The following is a 17765-nucleotide window of genomic DNA, read 5'->3' as shown; positions in this document are numbered from 1 at the left end:
TTTTAGCAATTGAACCTTTAGCAGAGTTAATAAGACAAGATTCTAGTATTAAGGGTATAAAAATCAATGGACAAATTTCTTATTCTTTTCCATCATCTACATCAAGTAGACAAGGATGTCCTTTATCTCCAGCTTTGTTTGTTTTTGCAATTGAACCTTTAGCAGAGTTAATAAGACAAGATTCTAGTATTAAGGGTATAAAAGTTAGTCAAGTTAGTCATGGTTTATATGACAGATCCTACAAATTCTTTGTGTCAATTATATATAAGGTTAGAAGAATATTGTGAAATATCAGGCTATAAGATTAATTGAACAAAAGTGAAATTATGCCCTTGGTTAAAGGATTGTACTCATTGTAGAGAATTTGCTCGATTTAAGTGGTCAAATAATGGAATTAAATATTTGGGGATTAAAGTTGATAATTAAATAATTTATATAAATTGAATTATTTACCTTTACTTAATAAAATTAAGGAAGATTTAAGGTGGAATGATTTGCCTATAACTTTAGTGGGTAAATTGTATAAAAATGAATATTTTTCAAAGGGTTCAATATCTTTTTCAGTCAGATTCCTCAAAACTTTTTCAAGGATTTACATTCGAGTATTAGGATATTTTTGAGAAAAGGAAAGATGACGAGAGTCTGTTTGGAAAAATTGACTTGGAAATTTGAATTAGGAGGTTTCTAACTTCACCATTTTAAGAATTATAGAGCAGCTCAATTGAAATTTATTAATGGGATGCTTCATTTAGATAAATCTTCAGCTTGGGTCAAAATGGAATCAAGTAAAATAGAAGATTTTATTCATAAATGGAATTCAAAATTGTTAACAGGAACTAGAGATACATCTATTTTGAGTTGAATTATGGAATAAAATAGATTATGAAATATATGGAAAAGGTTTAATCTCAAAAAACGCCTTATATCAAAATAGACTTATTTTTTCTATGGATAATCAATTTTTGAGGATTTGGAGTCAAATGGAGATTAAGCAAGTAGAAGATTGTTTTTGAAGCTGGTAAATGTATTACTTTTCAATGAATGAAGGAAAAATGTAATGTCCCAAATGGTGCCTTTTTTGTGTTATTATGACATTAAGGCTTTCTTGGTTAATAAGTTAGGTCCTTACTTGATACAACCTAGACAGAATGAACTAAAATTATCGAAGTGTAAGGGTGATATAAATAAGTTTATTTCCGAGATGTATAAATTACTTCATAAAGCTGCTCTCGAGTTAGGAATTCATAAATCAAGATTAAGATGGGAGGTTGATTTAAATAGAATAGATGAAAATAGGTGGATGGAATTATATAAGGAAAGTATGTCAAAAATTATTAATGTTAGGTATAGACTGGTTCAGTACAATTTTCCACATCAATTGTATTTAACTCTGAACAAATTTTAAAAAGTTAAATCCAGTATTATCAGATTTATGTTTTAGATGTGATCAGGAAGTTGGTTCGTTTTTCCATTCTACTTGGAAGTGTCCCAGAGTAAAACCTTTTTGGTTTGAGTTAAAAAAAAATTCGAGAAAATATTAAGGGTTAAACTCCCACAGAATCCAATGTTATTTTTGTGGGTAATATTAAAATGGTTAGTCCTAAATTAAGGTTAACTATGTATCAAACTGAATTTTTATGATTAGCTTTAGCTGCTTCTAGAAAGCATAGCCATTAGTTGGAAATCAGATACGGATTTAGGGATAGAGAGATGGCATGTTTAAATGTGTACTTGTATTCCACTTGATAAAATAACAAAATTTATGTAATAATTTTTTTCTTGAAAATATGGAACCCTTATTTACAGTATGTTGGTTTGAAAGTGTGAAAGGTCATCTGAAAGCCTGTCCGTTTGGTAATCCCCCAGCTCCATTATTGTTTCTATTATGATTTATATTTTCTTTTTGGCATTCTCCTAATTTTTTTCTTTTATTTTTCTTGATACTTAGGGTTGAGGGTGGGGAGGGAGGGATGAGGGTTGCTTTTTGGGGTTTTTTCTATATTTACCACATTTGTACTTATTTTAGTTTTATTGATTATGTATACATGAATATGTTTTTAAAATGTTCAAAGAAATTCCGGTTCATCGGTTTTTGGGGGCATAAACATTAGCAAGAACAACCCTTTTATTATATAATTTACCAGTAAGAATAATATAGTGGACTTGTGTCAGATAAAGTGTTAAGAAGAACAAATGGGATAGTCTGATGAATTAAATTGGACACTCCCCTAATCTTAGCATCAGAACAGGAATGAAAATGTTGTCCTTTCCATTTTGTCATGAGTCTATCCATATCAGAATTCCTGATATGGGTTTCTTGAAGAAAAACATTATCGGCCTTCATGTGTCTAACATGGGCAAATATCCTAGAATGTTTAACTGGACCATTCATTCCTTTACTATTCCATGAAATGTCTAACTGGGCTAGTCATGTCTTGATTAATATTAATTAATATTGTAAAAATAATCCAGCTGTATCTGTCATCCTTCCAAGAGCAGCCACCTGGACACCACACTGTTAGAGAAAATATGCAGACTATGAAATCAAAACAACCTTGCAAACCTACTAAAAAATCCAAACAAAACCCTCCCCTCCCCCAAACCTCCCAGCTCTGAAGATTGCCTAGGCAATAGGAAATGTGCTAAAAAAAAAACCATTGTAACCCTACACACTTCTACTGTAAATGTTAATATAGCTCTTAATAGTATAAAAAAAATTCCCCCCAAACACATTAAGGTTCTATGAAAAACAAAGGAAATTTAACCAAAGTGAAAAATACAATGTTACAGTAATGTTACAGGGGTGTACATTAATTGGGTGTAAATTGGGCGGCATGGACTCATGGGCTGAAATTACACCTGTTACCGTGCTGTTTGTCTAATTTTTTTTAAATTAAAATCTGTACATCAGTATGTCACCACCTCTGGTGAGTCTGCCTGCCAGTGGGATTAAGATGGAGAATCTGATGCAGTAGATAGTCTAAAAGTCCACTGAGGACAGCAGTGTCAGGCTATTGCTTGGCTAGTCTGTGGGACAACTATCTGAGTTTTAGCACTCAATCTTTGAAAGCAATTGAATTTACAGTGCCCGCATTCAGAGTTGACGTTTGATGGAAGGTGGCCCATCTAGTTCTATATGTGGCATTTGTACAACTGAGTAACTTTGTGACCTGTAGAGTATTTCCAGTATTTAGAGTTTACTTTCAGATTTCCAGCACTTGCAGGTTTTTGCTTTTCCTATCACTGTTCATTCAGGGGGAAATTGCTTAAGTAGGTGATGTGGGTTTGTCCCTTTTCTGTGTAGCCTAGAGGAGCTGTTGCCTCACAGTCCCAGAAAGTGTATTCAATCCTGACTTCCAGTGCTGTCTTTGTGGAGGTCGCATGTTCTCCCCATGGCTGTGTGTGGGTTTCCTCCGGATGCTCTGCTCTCCTCCCACACTCAAATACGGTAGGTTCATCGGTTGGTGAGAATTGTGTCCGATAGAATCTGGGGTGAGCGGAGGAGAACGTAAGGAAAATAAGCATAGGATTATTGTGAACAGGAGTTGGGAGGTTGGCACTGAAGCCATGTTCCATTCGACCACAGACTGAAATGTAGAATTCAGGTTTGGGATGAGTTGGTAATTCCTTTGGTCTTGATCTCACAAGGAAACAGTTAATTTTTCATTCATGCTTTAATGAAGTGCACATATAAAATGCATATTCAACATGCCACACAGATATGCTTGCCCCTTTCCATTGGGTTCTTTCTGTGGTCCTTGAGTATGATGAATTCACGGCATCTGGTTTGCCGTTTTATCTTTGGTACTTTTATCCAGGATGGTTGTGGGGCTGGCGGTTCTGTTTTGAGAGTCCATGTACTCAGAGTAGGATAAATACCCATCTTGATCCATGTCATCCCTTTCCAAAACTTCATCTGTCATTTCTTTAACAACAGGAAAGGGTGGAGATTCTAAGATTAATTGGATTTTAAAAAATCTCCTGGTGCTCTTTAAGAAGCCTGTGATCACGAAATCATTCTCAGATAACACATTAGAAGGGGTTGTAACCAATCGTTTAACCATAATAGGATATAAATTCCAGCATGAGGTCTGAATTACATCAGGCACGCAAGGTATGTCTACTGCTATTACAATGGCACCTTCATTCAGAATCCTGGACTTAAAGCTATTGCCCAGATTGTAAATACTTGGCTGAAACAAGTTATCAGGGGTATCCTCCCCATTACCAACATCAATGGGATCTCAGACTTCAGTCCTCAACTCTGTTGATTTCATACTCCATACAAAATATAACAACAAACCAGGGCCTCAGAGATGATAAAAAATTTTCCAACAAGCTTAATATTTAGTATTGATATTTGAACAGCAAGTTTGATTGCCCGGTTTTAATCCCTGTGGATTAAAATGGACCTGTGTTCCCTCAGGAGTATGGGCTGTGCAGGACATTGGGGTATCTCCTCCGAGTACATCTGGCAATCTGAGCTCCAATCGTGGTCAAACCTGCCCCTGGTTTTCCAAATTGATTTTACAAGGTCTCCATTTACAGCTTTGTTTCAACAAGCACTGGAGGAAAAGGAGGGGTATATGATAGAGTTCACAGCAATGTTTTATTCAGAAAGGAGCCTAACAAGCAATGAAACAAGAAGAGGACCCGACAGTCCTTCGTTGGGAATGTTTGCAAAAATGAGGGACTGGAACCTCAGTCTTGACTGACGGGGAAATTAACCAATGGCACCCACTGCTGTCACCCCTGGTGGCCTTGAGTTTAGGGTTGAATTTTCAAGCCAAACGTACTGCATTATAAACAAATTTGACCTTGAATCCACAGCAACCGGGCAGCACTTAGAACAAAATTGTTTTTGACTATTTTCTATGTCTCATTATTGCTGAAAGTCTGTTTTGCTTGAGATAAGCACTTTCTGCTTTAGTGCTTGTAAAAAAAAAAGAAATATTTACCTGGTGACTACCACGCACATTCAAGCCCAAAAAGAACTGTGAGGGGGCTCATAAAGATGGACAATCAGGGAAATTCACCACAGTTGCAGTTCTGTGGCAAGTTTGCCACTTCTCAAAACCCAATTAAATGTTTGCAATAACAATTTGTCCTTGCAGTTTTTGATATTTCATACCAAAATCAGCTAAGAAATATATTGGAAGGGAAGTAAAGCACATACTGTGGTAGAACTGAAAACACAGAGCTGGAGAAACTCAGCAGGTCAAATAGGGTTCTTTATAGAGCCAAGATAAAGATACATAAACAACATTTTGGGCTTGAACCTTCGTCAAGGTATGACATTGGTTATGTATCTTTATCTTGGCTATATACGCTGTTTGACCTGCTTAATTTCTCCAGCTTTGTGTTTATCAGTAAACATATTTTAATGCATAAACCACTGAAGAATCTGGTTTTCTTTTAATAACTATAGGATAATGTTTGTCGTGGTGAGGAAAGTGCTACCACGATAAAATAAAATGCTTTTTAATGAAAGTGGATAATGGACTTGAGGGGTTGGGTGCCTTGTGATCTCAGGCTCGAGATTATTCTAGGATAAGTTGGCACAACACTGTGACAGCACCAGGGATCCAGGCTCAAATCTGCACTGTTAACAAGTTTGTTCTTCTCCCCTTGACACTGTGGGTTTCCTCCCACATTCCAAAGATGTACAGGGTGATTGGGTGTAATTGGGTAGCGTGGCCTTGTGGTCTGGAAGGGCCTGTGCTACATCTCTATTAAACTATGGAAATGAGAACGCATGGTGCAGCCAATAGAGACCTGGGATGAATCCTGAGTTCCAGTGCTGGGTGAGTTCACACACATTCCCTGTAACCACATCGGTTTCCTCTGGTCAGTTTCCTCCCACATTCCAAAGATCTGTGGGTTGGAAGGTTAATCTGATTAGTAAAGGATTGCTTAAGGTGGCATGTGAGTGGGAAGGGAAGGTTGAGAACCACCGCTCTAGACCCAATTGTTACTGAAATATTTGGCTTGAGACAAATTGTCATTGGCCCATTTCCTTTGGAGTTATGAAACCCTGCACATCATGAGTCAACGAGGGGCGATTAAAGCAGTGGTTTCCATCTTTCCACCTACATACCACCTGAAGTAATCCCTTACTAATCACAGAGCACCGATGGCATAAGGATTACTTAAAATGGTATGTGAATGGAAAGAAAAAGGTTGAGAACCACTGGTTGGGGAATAAAATGTCGATGGGTCTTTGAGCACCACCAACGTGGACTTGCTTCTCTGCGGCTTCTCTTCATGACTGACGATTTAGCTACATGTACAATCGCATCTTATTGCACAATTGATACCTATCAGTAAATTCTTCATGTCTTCAGTGGAAAATACAGCCAGATCTTCTTCAAGAGACTCTTCCAGTGCTGTCATTATTTCAAGGCCATCCAAGAGCATGTTCTTGTCAAAGTCATGCAAACTGGAGAGAGAGAGAGAGAGGAAGATACAAGGTGAGAAATGAAAGTACTAGGAATGGGGGTGGGGGGACTTTAAAGAAGTGAGAAGTTACACTGGACAACAAAGCTTTTGCTTCCTGAACACTTTTGGGTGTATTTGGTGGATTTTGGGCTGCTGATCACGAAAGTTTTCCTATCGCATACCATTTTTTAGATAAAATCTACTTTTGTGATTTCCTGTCGCATTTTAAGTCTACTTCATACATACAAAACCATGAAGTGCAACATGTCATTGAAAATTGATTTTCTGTATTTGCACTTGGACATCTTCCCTGCTGATCTTGGTGCCGTCAATGATGAACACGGTGAAATGTTTCACCAGGACGTTATGACCATGGAAAAGCGGTATTAGGGCAACTGAAATCCATCATTGCTGGCCGACCGTTGTTGGACCCTGATACAAGAGGCATCAGGTGCTGAGAACAAACGAATATCAGCACCAAAACATATTTAGGTCAGTTGAATTAACGCAATGTGTCAGCATTATTATGCGATTAAACATGCTAAATTCAATAAAAAATAATTTAATGTTTCTCCAAATTTCTATGTGAACAACAAACCTGAAATTATCTCTGTGTTCAGTTTGCAGTTGTCTATCATAATCCCCAAATTTTTTTCAGGAAGCAAACTTTTTGGGGAAAAAAAATTATTGTCCAGTGTTATTACACATTTGGGAAGGTTCTCTTTTTTCCCACCATTCAAAGGTAATCTCCCTTGGTTTTATTTAGCTGCTCTTTAGTTTGTTAATTCTTAATACTTTTTCAAATTAAAAAAAAAATTTTCACACTATAAACCATACTGACCAAAATACATACAGACATTTTTCTCTTGAATATATAGTGTCATTTTCTCCCCCCTTTCCCCCCCTCCCCCCTTCCCATTTATTCAAAGTTCAATCTATAAGATACATTAAACCCATTAAACAATGTCGTCACTTAATAAAAATAAACAAGAAATTTTTGTCTTTTTCTTTTACATACTGAGTCAGTTCATTTCGTTGTCTTCTCCTTCTGTCATTTTAGGTGGTGGAGGTCCGTGGTAGGATTTCTCTATTGTAATTCTTAATACTTGAAGTCATATTAAACTGTTCCCAGGCAGTTTTGGTGTTCACTCCAGCAGTGGGCAGCATTACACAGAATCTCACATACTCAGCCACTGTAACAACATCCAATAATTTCTATTGAATCCCCTTTCATTCACTATGTGGCCTCCATGTAATATGCTAATTGTTTGAGGGGAAAAAGGTGGTGAGCCACTTTGATAAGTATTGCATCGCTGGACCCACATATACTGTAAAGTAGTGATACCCAGCATTAAAGATGTGAGAAGCAACACAATATCCATTGCAGACGTCTATGTGAGGAACTGCCCCAAAAAGGCAGCCAAATCATTTATCGGCCTTTTGGCTCTACTGTAAAAAGAATCTCAGGGTTGTATGTGATGTCATGTATGCGCTCTGATAATGAGTCTGAAATCTGAGCTGATTGGCACAGTTGGCCTGGCGGTTAGCGCAACTCCTTTATGGCGCTAGTGATTGGGACTGGACCTGGGTTCAAATCCCGCGCTGTCTGTAAAGAGTTTGAATGTTCTCCCTGTGTTTGCATGAGTTTTCCCCGGGGGCTCCGGTTTCCTCCCATCTTTCGAAACATACTGGGGGTGTAGGTTAATTGGGTGTAAATTGGGTGGCATGGGCTCATGGAGGAGGGTCTGCAGTCAGACGGATTTCTCTTCTTATAGAGTTTTACTAAATTGAATGTTTTTAATACCATGTTCACTGGACTGGAAACAAAAACAAAACTGCAAGGAGAGAGTAAATTGACTGGTATTATACTCACTCGAATTCAGAATAATGAGAGGAGATTTTATAAAAACATAAAAAAATTATGAAAGGATAGAGGCAGGAAAATTGTTCTCGCTGGTAGGTGAGACCAGAACTAGGGGACACAGCCTCAAGATTCAGGGGAGTAGATTTAAGGTGGAGATGAGGAAAAACTGTTTTTCCCAGAGAGTAGTGAAACTGTGGAAATCTCTACCCAGGGAACCAGTTGAGGTGACTTCATTAAAACTTATTTAAGGTTCTGTTAGATTTTTATATTAAAAAAAAAGGATTTAAAGGATATGGGGAAAAGGCAAACAGGTAGCTGGAGTTGAATCAATGATCAGATCAGCCTCGATGACCTACTCCTGCTCCTATTTCTTATGCTCTTGAAGAAAATTTTCCACATCTCTGTTTTAAATAGGTGACCTTTTATCCTGAACATGTGCCCTCTTGTCCTAGACTCCCCTATCATGGGAACCATCATCTCTGTCCAGGCCTTTCAGCATTCAAATTGCCTCTATGGGGTGCCCCGTCATCCTTCTCTACCCCAATGAGTAGACAAAAACTGGCAAATGTCCCTCATATGCTAACACTTTCATTCCTGGTATCATTCTGGTAGATCTCCTCTGAACCCTCTCCAATGCCAGCATGTCTTTTCTCAAATGAGCCTCCCAAAACAGTACACAGTACTCCAAGTGAGGACTCACCAGTGCTTTATAGAGACTCAACATTACATCCCTGCTCTTATATGCTATTTCTCTAGAAAAGAATGCCAGCGTTGCATTTGCCTTCTTCATTGCTGACTCAACCCGAAGGTTAACCTTTAGGGGATCCTGCACCAGGACTCCCACATTGGAATTTTGAATGTTCTCCCCATTTAACAGTTGTTCCATCTATTTCTTCTACCAAAGTGTATGACTGTATACTTTCCAACATTGTAATTCATCTACCACCTCTGCCCCTAATCTAAGTCTCTCTGCAGCCTTTCGGTATCTTCAGCCCCACCTTATTTGCAGATATTTTGGTATTATCTGCAAATTTAGCCACAAGGCTATCTATTCCACAATCCAAATCATTTATATACATCAAAAGAAGTGGTCACCACAACGCCCCCTGCGGGACAACACTGGCAACCCGTAGCCAACCAGAATAGGATCCCTTTATTCCTACTGTCTGTTCCCTGCTCATCAGCCAATGCTCTACTCATGCTAGTATCTTTCCTGTAATTCCATGGGTTCTCATCTTGTTTAGCGGCCTCGTGTGTGGCACCATGTTGAAGGTCTTTTGAAAGTCCAAATACACATCATTCTCTGATCTCTTCAAAGAAATTGCAATAGTTTTGTCAGGCATGATTTTCCAATCTTTTCATGCATCTCCAGCTATTCTGTAACCTCATCCTTGCTAATTGACTCCAACAGCTTCCCAACCACCAACGTCAGGCCATAATTTCCTTTCTGCTGCCTCACTCCCTTTTTAAACAACACAGTAACATTCACAATCCTCCAGTCCATCAGAACCATGCTAGAATCCTTGATTCCTGGAAGATCATTACCAATGCCTCCACAATATCTTCTTCAGAATATGAGGGTGCATTCCATCCCGCCTGGGAGACTTATCTACCCTTAGACCATTTACCTTCTCTCTTGTGATCTTGGCTGCACTCACTTCTCTTCTCAGAGAGCCAATGAATGTCTACTCACGTCTCCCACAGTGAAGACTGGTCCAAAATATACATCAGTTCCTCTGCCATCTCTTTGACTCCCATTAAAATCTCACCAGAGTCATTTTCCATCATCGGTCCTATGTCTACTTTGGCCAGTCTTTTACTTTTTATATATTTATAAAAGTTTTGATATTATTTGCTAACCTCCTTTCATAATTCATCTTTTCCTTCCGAATCACCTACTCTAAGTTTTAAAGGTTTCCCAGTCCTCGATCTTCCCACTTATTTTTGATTCCTTGTCTGCCTTCTCTTTTGTTTTTAGTTTGGTTTTTAACTTCCCTCGTCAGCCATGATCATCTCATTTTTTTCCCCCCCCTTTCACAATTTTCTTTCTTTCTGGTATGTACCTCTCCTGCACTGTCCTCATTTCTCACAGAAACTCCAGCCATTCTTGGTCTGCTGTCTTCTGTATTAGTGTACTTTTCAATTGACTTTGGCCAGTTCCTCTCTCATGTGACTGTAATTTCCTTTACTCCACTGAAACGCTGACACATCGGAATGTAGCTTCTCCTTTCACATTTCAAAGCGAACTCAATCATATTGTAATCACTGCCTCCAAAGGGTTCCTCACCTTAAGCTCTCTAATCACCACTGGTTCATTATACAACACCCAATCCAAAACTGTCGATTCCTTGACGAGTTCATCAATGAGCTGTTCCAGAAAGCTGTCCCATAGCCATTCCTCAAAATCTCTCTTCTGAGATCCCGTACCAAACTGACTTTCCCAATCTACTTTTCTGTTAAAATCCCCCATAATTATCATATCGCTGTTCTTCTGACATGCCTTATCTATTTCTAGTTGTATTTTGTGGTCCACATCCCGGCTGCTGTTTGGAGCCTGCGTATAACTGCCATTAGGGGTCCTTTTCCTTAACTCAACATTGATGTGAACATTGAATTATTACATATATTAATCCACAATTTATTTATTTTTAAAATTTAATAAATGCTATTTCTCTAGCTCTCAGAAAAACTGCATAGATTAAATGAAATAAATTATTTTTTATTTAGTTAGACATAATTCATTTCTCTAGTTACACAACTTCAGAATATAACATAACATAACATAACAATTACAGCACGGAAACAGGCCATTAGGCCCTTCTAGTCCGCACCGAACCAAACACCCCTCTCTAGTCCTACCTCCCTGCACAATGCCCATAACCCTCCATCTTCTTCTCATCCATATACCTGTCCAACCTTTTCTTAAATAATACAATTGACTCCGCCAATATCCCACAGTGCTCGACTGGGTACCTCCAATATTCAGTGACTGCATGATGCAGAGGAGATAGCAGCTAAATCACACCAAGCAAGCTCTCCCAAACCAGTGTGGCAAACAACTGCAGATGGGATAATGGTTGGAGCTTCACTTATTAAAACATGAAGAAACACTTGACTCACGTGAAGTAATAGAATTCCAGCTCTTTCTCTGAGGTTTTGTCCAAGTCAATCTTCCCGAGATGCTGCTTCAACTCCTCCTCAAGGTGACTGGAAAGACAAATATGATATCATCTTATTATGAGCCCAGAGGACCCCAAAACCCAGCAGCAATAGAAATTCACTGAGACAAATGGTTACTTCAACAAAAGTTACTTTTAATTTTCTTTAAACATGAAAACAGGATCAAACTTTAACTTATTAATATTAACTTAACCTCACATAAACCCCTTCTAATTCTAAGCGCACATGTATACAAGTTCAACAAAGTTATTTGATTCACAGTCCAATCTTACCTCACTCCTCCAAGTTCACCAGTATCAGGCAATTCTTATACAGTGCACAGAATTTAACATTTATGGCGTTCACCAGGCTTTGATGTTTGACCGGTAAATGGTTATCACTCAGGGAGGTTCTTGTCAGTTTTCAGAGAGATTTGTTGCTCGTTGGATACCCACAACTGGTTCCTTCTGATCAGCCACTTCAGTGTCTTGCTGAAGAAACTTGCCCCATCAGGGTTTTCCAGATGATAACCTCTTTCATTCAGGTCATCACAGAGTTCCTTTTTGTTTCCCTTATTTCAAGTGAAACATTATGTAGCCAGTCCTCTCCTCTTGTATGGGTTTGACCAGGCCAAACTAAGAACTCACAACCTGGCTTCAAAATGGGGTTTTTCCACAAGTTTGCCAGCTTGTCCTGTTCCAGTCCCAGCTGCTGCTTCTGAACTGTAGAACTGAATTCCCTCTCCCGCCCCCCCCCCCACCCCACCCCCCTCACTCAGATAACCTCAGAGCAGAAAACTGCACTCAGACTGTGGCACCGGACACAATCTTCTGAGTTTGTTCATCTGTTCCTTTGCAAATCAATAACCCATTACTCCACAGCATGCCCAATTAACATCTACTTGTGAAGTCCTTATAGGCATCCTTCAAAGTTTTTGCAAAGGCGCCTGGAGCCTGGACTGTCTGGCTTGAGCAGAGCTCTGGCATTTTAAATTAGATCTGTTTTGAAGTGTTTGTATGTGACCTACACTACAAAACTGGCTACAAGTTATCTCCTTTAAAACATATCTATATACAATATAACATAATCTGTCACAATCTTCAATAGGAAATAGTAGCAATGTAGCAGGGCCAGAGAAGGAATGTGATCTCGCCACATTCAATGAGAGTGCCTTTCCTGCAGTTATCAGGCTCTTAAACAGACCACCCATTGGTAACAGGTGATGCACTTACATCTTTTAAACTGTACTTTTCTCTCTACCCAGGTGTTAAATGTGGATTGTGGAAGAACACACGACCTCCCTGTCTGAAACCTAGTTGGAAGTTGCATCACCTGCCAATCAAGGTTGGACTCCGGCCACCCATTAGGTCACACCTTATTGCTGACAGCATCATCAAGGGGCCAGACGCCAAGCTCAGAAAAGAATAAACTTCGACAGGTGCCACATCTCTCTCTCTCTCTGCCTTTTGGTCTCAATCCCAGACATTGCTTCACGCTAGGTCGCTACTGTGGACACCACTGGAGTAGTCGCGGGTAAGATATGTACTTAGTAGAGGTGTAGTCCTTGGAGATTGGAGAGAGCCGCAGCCCTGTTAGTACAGGGAATGGAGAAAGTATTTGAAAGTCCCTGTCTGTGAAATGTGTACGTGTGCGGGACAGTGTGGTAGAGTATACAGTGTTAGGTCTGCTTTGTTCATGAATGAGTGAGACAAACACCAGACTGAGTCGAAATCAGGGTTCTTTGTTCTTTATTACCGAATTGTAACACTTGCGACCAACCATGTTAGTCGGAGAATGCATTCTGCCGTTATCAGCAAAATGGTGATTTTTTATACCCTTGGATATGTGCTTAGAACATCATCATATCATTACTTGTCCAATGACTAAAACTGTTGCTATCCTTTCCCTGCTAGCTTCCTGCCTCTCAATCCATCAATGTCTCTCTTATCTTGTAAGTACAAGGATGCATTCACATCTTGTTACTGCCCCGTACATTCCCATCTCATGATGTTTTACCTAACAGGAGTACAAGGACACCTCCCCTTCTTGTTACTGCCCTGTACAGGGTAACTCCCTACACATTCCCATCTCATGATGTTTTACCTTACAACAGCCACCAGTATCCGAGTCCCGATGCACCTGCTGACGCCGTTATAGTTTTTGTCTCATACCGTGATTGTGGTCACTGGGTATCAGAGTCCAACCTGGGTCCGATGTGAACGTCTACATAGTTATTTAAGTAGAAGAGTAATTGAGTATCATTTGACGTTTTCCCATTTGTTTCCCGTATGTTCAATAATGTTGCTTTTGATTGTAACACTGATATCCAGTCTTGTCTCTCTGCGAACCCACCCAGCCTGATACTTCCCAAACACACCACCAACACTCTTGACTTTTAATATTGCAACTTGCATTTTTTTAAACTCTTGCACTACCCCCAGTACTTGAATAGATACTCAGCACAGTAACTGGCCCTTTTGCCCCCCCCCATTAACCTACAGTGCCTGCACATTTTGAAGGTGGGAGGAAACTGGTGCGCTCCAAGGAAACCCACACAAACACGGGAAGAACATATATACTCCTTGCGGTCAGCACAGGATTCGAACTCAGGTCACTGGCGCTGTAACAGTGTTGGGCTAAATGTTACACTTACCGTTTCGCCCAGTCATGAATTGGCTCGCACGATAGCAGGCAAAGCAAAGCTTGGAACATGTGACAATAAACAATTTAATTCAACGGATTATTTCCTCACCTGAATGCAGGACCTACGACTGGCAGGCACATTCAGACTAACCCATTTCTTCTAGATTTTGTTTTATTTGTTCCATCAGATAATCTGGTCTCTTCATGGATAATCTGGTATCCACTCACATTAATGCAAGAGAACTCATGGAGCCCAAGTTCGTCCTCTAACACGAACTTTGCATGGTGCAACTGCTTGTTCTTCTAAAGTCAGTGCCGGTCTGATAAATTTCTCTTCATAGATCGATCCGTCCATCTCAGGAATCAATCTGCTCCATCATCACATTCCCTCTGTTACAAGCGTTCCCTTTCTTAGGATGAGACACCAGATCTATGCATGAAAGCTGGGTTTCAGTATCCTGACGTGTTCACTCTGAGCAACTGAGAATCTTTATAAAGCAACAGTCTAGGATTTTATCTTCCCCAGTAGATTTAGTATTGACTGCTGCTTGAACTGGACTGATTTCCACTTCACTCCTCTTGAAAAGATTCAGAGAGGTTATGAAATCTTTAGTGTCAGACCACACAAGCATATCAAATCAAAATGAAGTGAATTTGTCCATATGGCCTGACAACAGAAAGTTTATAACTCCTCCAAAGCAATTCAAGTAACCTTGCAAGCAAGTTACTGGTAAGCTAAGTGCTTAACAATCAGAGGAAATAAATTGTATCATGTCACAGTATACAACCAAGTTAGTGATTAGACTGTCTAGAAGTCTTCTGTCCTTAGGAAGGAGAGATTACCTGCATCTGTACAATGTCCTCCCTCATTTGCACATCATCTTCCCCATACTACAAAGGAGCTAGAAAGCCTGCTCTTTAACTATAACCCTCCTCATCAACCAGGGAGCCAAACGCCCCTTCCATCAAAAGCAGTGGTTCTCCTGCACTTCCAATGTAGTGTGTGCATTGGGGGCTCACTATTTGCTATCCCTCATGATAAGGAGGGTTTATAAACATATGTACAATGTTGCATCTTGTGTGATATGTATATTTCGCTCTGTGTACAAGTGGCTGGCCTGCCCACTGATGACTCGATCTCCTGTAACCCCTCCCCCTGTGCACTGGCCTTAAAGGTTGACCTCTCTGCCCCCTTCCGTTCAGTCGAGCACATGGAGTTGGGCCAGCTGAAATCTAGCGTATATTAAAGCCTAGTGTTCCTCACTCAGCCTTTGGAGTCATTGATAGTGCGGACCACAGCTACACAAGGACTTGAAACAAACAAAACCAAAATAAATTAACAAGAAAAAATTAATAACATATATGAAAAAGATGAATATTCATAGCAGCAGTAATACAAAAAAAAGTGGTGTTTCAATAGACCCTAACTCTAAAGTACAGGAGTTCGGCTCCGAATCATGGGTCCTCTACCGGCACCACCTACGGCTCCTAGAACGCTTCCACCAGCGTTGTCTCCGCTCCATGCTCAACATTCATTGGAGCGCTTTCATCCCTAACGTCGAAGTACTCGAGATGGCAAAGGTCGACAGCATCGAGTCCACGCTGCTGAAGATCCAGCTGAGCTGGATGGGTCACGTCTCCAGAATAGAGGACCATCGCCTTCCCAAGATCGTGTTATATGGCGAGCTCTCCACTGGCCACCAAGACAGAGGTGCATCAGAGGAGGTACAAGGACTGCCTAAAGAAATCTCTTGGTGCCTGCCACATTGACCACCGCCAGTGGGCTGATAACGCCTCAAACCGTGCATCTTGGCGCCTCAGTTTGGCGGGCAGCAACCTCCTTTGAAGAAGACCGCAGAGCCCACCTCACTGACAAAAGGCAAAGGAGGAAAAACCCAACACCCAACCCCAACCCACCAATTTTCCCCTGCAACCGCTGCAATCGTGTCTGCCTGTCCCGCATCGGACTTGTCAGCCACAAACGAGCCTGCAGCTGACGTGGACTTTTTACCCCCTCCATAAATCTTCGTCCGCGAAGCCAAGCCAAAGAACTCTAAAGTAACAAATAATTATCTCCCAAAAAACAAACACATTTCCACCAAGGGATCAATCAAAGTCAGCTTTCTTGTCAGAGTACATGCATGGCGTCACATATAACCTCGAGATTTTTCTTCCTGTGGGCAAAGAAGAATTACCACTTATTGGCATTGCAAAAAAAAAACTGACCCAATGTTCAGATGGAAACAAATAAAGAAATGTAGAGAGTTATGGGGTAGGGAGGGTTTGGTACTTTTATTTAGGGAGGGATATATGGGTCGGCACAACATCAAGGGCCGAAGGGCCTGTACTGTGCTGTATTGTTCTATGTTCTAAACCAGTGGTTCTCAACCTTTTTCTTTCTACTCACATCCCACTTTAAGCAATCTCTATGCTCTGTGATTAGTAAGGGATTGCTTAAGGTGGGATGTGGGTGGAAAGAAAACGTTTGAAATCCACTGTTTTCATCGTACCCAATTGACTCGTTATGTGCAGGGTTTCATAACTCGAAAAGAAATGGACCATGGCAATTTTTCTCAAGCAAAATATTTCAGTAACAATTGGGTCTAGAGCAGTGATTCTCAACCTTCCCTTCCCACTCACATCCCACCTTAAGCAATCACTAACTAATTACAGAGCACTGATGGCATAGGGATCACTTATAGTGGGACGTGAGTGGAAAGCAAAAGGTTGTGAACCACTGTTCTAAACAAACTGACTGCAAATACAGAGAGAAAAAAAAAAATCAATCAAGTGCAAAAGCAGAAGTCCTTTAATGAATCCCTGATTGAGTTCGTTGTTGAAGGTAGCAGCTGTTCCTGAATCTGGTGGTGCGAGTCATGTGCCACCTACACCTCTTTCCTGGTGGTAGTAACAAGAGCAGAGCGTGTGGTGGATGGTGTGGATCCTTCATATGATGGAATACTCACTACATCCTTAGATGTGTGGAGCTCCAACAATAATCCAACTTCTCCCATTACACTGTACCCTCAATATTCAGTCACCCATTATCCATGCTGAAGTGTGTACCATCTCAAAATGCACTACAACAACTTGTCCAAGGTTTATTCTACAGCTGATGTGCAGACTCTATCATCTCTTGGGTCAAGGATGGTGGGCAGATGAAAAGATCACCTCTGTATAAGTTTGCTCCAAGTCGCACATGACTCTGACTTAGAAATACTATGAGGAGTCCTTCACCACAGGCACTGTAGAAGATCAAAACAACTGGCCACTACCACAGTCTCAAAGGCAATTAGGAATGACCATTAAATGCTGGTCTCTTAATTCAGCATATAGTACATAACTGAATTAAAGAAACAAATACTATACTTCTTACACCTTGCACTGGAAGGACGAGGTGGACCATCACTACATGTTGACTATTAGTGCATCAAAAGTTTGACTTCAGATTCTGCATAGACTAGTATGGCAGGTTGGTGATGCTTTCCATCTTTGATAAAGGTTAAGCAACTTTGAAAGTTGGCTTGTAAACACACTGCTCACCCCAGGCTTCACCTTGTGTGTATCCATTAGTGTTTGTCCTACAAAGTTCTCTGGATTAGAAGGCTGATATGACCCCCCCCCCCCCCCCCCCCCAGGAACAGGAAGAGCACTTCTCCTC

General features: G+C 40.3%; 2 protein-coding genes across 3 annotated transcripts in view; one reads left to right on the top strand and one right to left on the bottom strand.

The window, feature by feature from the left end:
* The window catches only part of riox1 (ribosomal oxygenase 1), a 97525-nt gene that overhangs the window by 75209 nt on the left and 4551 nt on the right, over positions 1–17765 (top strand). The window contains exons 16-17 of the transcript XR_011355572.1: positions 6345–6470; positions 12726–12994. The gene's annotated coding sequence lies outside the window, so the exon portion shown is untranslated. The remainder of the gene's footprint in view (positions 1–6344; positions 6471–12725; positions 12995–17765) is intronic.
* Positions 3656–17765, bottom strand: part of fez2b (fasciculation and elongation protein zeta 2b) — a 204897-nt gene continuing 190787 nt past the window's right edge. The window contains exons 8-11 of one of the 2 annotated variants that reach the window (XR_011355574.1): positions 11423–11509; positions 7457–7631; positions 6318–6439; positions 3656–3925 (exon numbers count right to left, since the gene is read on the bottom strand). The gene's annotated coding sequence lies outside the window, so the exon portion shown is untranslated. The remainder of the gene's footprint in view (positions 3926–6317; positions 6440–7456; positions 7632–11422; positions 11510–17765) is intronic. The other variant, XR_011355573.1, reaches the window with a different exon arrangement.

This window comes from Narcine bancroftii, chromosome 4 (assembly GCF_036971445.1).
Source record: "Narcine bancroftii isolate sNarBan1 chromosome 4, sNarBan1.hap1, whole genome shotgun sequence".
In the NCBI taxonomy this organism is placed as follows: Eukaryota; Metazoa; Chordata; class Chondrichthyes; order Torpediniformes; family Narcinidae; genus Narcine; species Narcine bancroftii.
The sequence above is the reverse complement of the archived record's forward strand: the minus strand, read 5'-3'. Positions and strand labels throughout refer to the sequence as shown.